Source organism: Macaca thibetana, chromosome 4 (genome assembly GCF_024542745.1).
Source record: "Macaca thibetana thibetana isolate TM-01 chromosome 4, ASM2454274v1, whole genome shotgun sequence".
Lineage (NCBI taxonomy): Eukaryota > Metazoa > Chordata > Mammalia > Primates > Cercopithecidae > Macaca > Macaca thibetana.
Genome location: NC_065581.1, coordinates 97,141,634 through 97,145,016, shown reverse-complemented (window position 1 = coordinate 97,145,016; position 3,383 = coordinate 97,141,634).

Genomic DNA, 3,383 nt, shown 5'->3' with positions numbered 1-3,383 from the left:
TACCATCTCTCAGAGTTGGACCTAAGCAACCAACAATAAGGGATCATATAATAAAATAAAACTTACATGTAATGAAACATTCAGTCATTCAACATGAAGATTAGATAGCTATTTATGAAAAGGAAGTATGGTTAATAAGTGAATACTATCATTATGTGACTAGAAGACTTTGCATACCTAGGTTTTTGTTGTTGTTATGTTTTTTTGTTTTTTGTTTTTTTGTTTTTTGAGACAGAGTGTTGCTCTGTTGCCCAGGCTGGAACACAGTGGCATGATCTTGGCTCACCGTAACCTCTGCCTCCTGGATTCAAGTGATTCTCTTGCCTCAGCCTCCTGAGTAGCTGGGACTATAGGCACGTGCCACCACACCTGGTTAATTTTTGAATTTTTAGTAGAGATGGGGTTTTGTCAGGCGCAGTGGCTCACGCCCATAATCCCAGCACTTTGGGAGGCCGAGGCAGGTGCATATCTAGGTTTTAATAATAATGTATAATTTCTATACTTTTTAGGCTGTATGTATACCACACTAAAGCTCCGTAAATCCAGTAATGAACCAGATACTCCATTCAGCTATTGGAATCTTAGCAACAAAATGCTGACAGATAGAAACTTACTCATCTTGTTATTCTGTTTCTGATCTATGGCTAAATTCTATCAAACCTTTTATGTGCAGACACAGGTAAAATATACTAGAATTAGAAGGGTATATTTCCAAGCCCTTTCCTCTACAAAACAATGCAAACCACAATTATTTAACATTTGTAAGCTCCTAAAAATAGAGTCTTACTACTGATGTTTCAAATAGTCATTAAAGATGTGGAAACTATGAGTCATGCTTGGCAGTTAAATATTTTATTTGCTGCTAGAACTTGGATTATGTCTTTGTATTTCATCAGGTAAGCCAAATGTGGCATCATGGGAACAGCTAATTCCCTCTGCTCTCCTGGCTGCTGCTATTAAATGATGTGTTTCATAACTACACAAGTGCTAAGGAACTAAGTGAAGCAATTACAACTTTGTTTATATTGGGACTAAGATAATTTGATAAACTTGGGACTTGCCTAACAGGGGTTACTAGTCTAAATGTTATTCAATTGGCAGATCAACTTAGTATTTTCTTCCCACCAAATTGATTTTTTATAAATTGATTTTTTTTAAAAAACTAAAAGATCTACCAATGGTATTGGTATTGGATAGGTAGTCTCAAATATTTAATTAACAAAAGATCTTTTGAACCAAAAAAAGAGAGTTTCTATTGGACAAATAATAGTATATTGCCTATGTCCACTTTTTAGTTAGAGATTGCCACCTAATCTATGACAAGGCATTGGGTTTATGAAGGATGTAGTTTTTAATGATGGGAATGTAGAGTTTACCTGTTAGAAAAAGATAGATTTTTCTTCCATAATACCCAATTCTGCAAAAAAGAAGCGTTAAGCTGAAAAACCTAGTATGCTTAAGCCTAGTATGCTATCAACAAGCAAAATTCTCAAAAATACCCAAATTTAAATTTTATGACAATGTTTAAATTAATATGGTAAGTTACTATCTAAAGCTTTTACTTCACTAGTGTTTTACAGTTTACAAAGAACTTTATGTACTTCCTACTTGAGATAATTCATAAAACAACTCCTGCAGTTCAGGAGGCTAAGTGCCCTACTCTAGACATTCAAATAGTAAACAGCAAGGTTCAATTCAAATCCAGTTCTCTGGGTACATTTTTGGTAATATTTTCAGTATAGTCAGTCATCTTTCTATGTACTATGTTTTCTTTGGATTAACTTTAACATGAGCACAATTTTGAGTAAAATGATACATAAATCTTCCACACCCATTACAACTCTAGGCATTAAGGCAAAGAGTGCAGATGAAACTTCACTGACCTTTACGTGGGCACTCCCTACTCTTTCCTGTCACTGGAGGTGGCCTCACAGTCCTTCACAACACAACTCTCCAAGCATCTACTATAAATTAGTTAGGTTTAAAATGCCAGAAGAAACCCAATTTTTTAATTCCTGGAATAATGTTCTGTCAGTATAATGTTATTACTCATATTATTCCATACTGCTAATTCTTAATTGCGAAATCATAAAAAATACCTTAGTTCTTCTGGAATTAGTAAAATTCTATAATTTTAATTATAGATTATCAGTAACTTTTAACTTTCTGATTTTTCCACTTCTCTCATTCTATCGCAAATTTGTCTTCCTCAAATCCATTTTTACTAAAGTGACTCTTTTTTAAAGTCTTCTTTGCTCTTTCAGGGACTACTTAATTAAGTCTAAACCCTTTGCTCTCACATCCAAGACCTACCACCATCTAGCCCAGTGTCTCTTTTTAGCCTCATCTAATAAGAACACCATTCCTAGACAACTAGAACCACTCATTTCCTAATACACACTCTTCTTAACATCACCCTCTTTTCTTGATGAGCTCTGTCAGAGCCCTCTTTCCTTTCTTTAATCTTATTCCAACTTTATTGGTCAAAATTTCTGCCAGTTTTCTGGATTGACCAACTGCTCTCTGAGTTTTAATTCTCATTCGTGCAATTACCAGCTGTATAAACATAGTTAAGTTATTTCACTGTCCATGCCTCAGATTCCTCATTCATAAAATGGGTACAGTAACTACCTTATGGGGATTGTTACGAAGATTACATGAGCTACTCTAAGCAAAAGTCTTAGAACAATGATTGAAACATGGTAAGTGTTATGCAAGTATTTGCTATTAGTATCATGCTATTAGTATCATAATTTAAGAAGTTAGTCTTTTTATTAAACTATAGTATTATTTGGTATTATCTTGTGATAAGATACTTATCACACATTGCCTTGATACATTAGCATATAAATATATTCTATGTTCTTTTCTAAATTTTAAGTTTCTTTAAGGAAGTTACCATGAATGTAACAAATTTTTGTATCAAAAATCAATAGTATAGTGTCCTGAATATCATTGGTGATTGAGAGATATTAATTGAAGCCAAGGTTTTGACAAAAGAATGCTACCTATTGAAATAATTTAATATGCATTACATTTTCAAAATTCATTGCATTTTTCAATCTTACACACAATAACTAAGTTATTTGCTAGAATCTCTGAGCAGGCAATGAACTTCAAAAGGATTGCAATTCACCTTGTTACTTCCAAACAAATGACCACTTCTCTTCATTTAATTGATCTCAAAGGAGAAAAATACTTCAATAATCCTTTTTGGCCCATTCCAGTGTTTATTTAGCTTAATTTTTTCTAGACAAATTCTCCTGATACAGTGAGTGTCTCCTAAATATATTATCTTCTCAGTCTTTAATGCAAGTAAAGCAAGATTATTAGCTTCTTCTCAAACGATCTATTTCTCTCATTTTTAAATCAACTTGAATCCT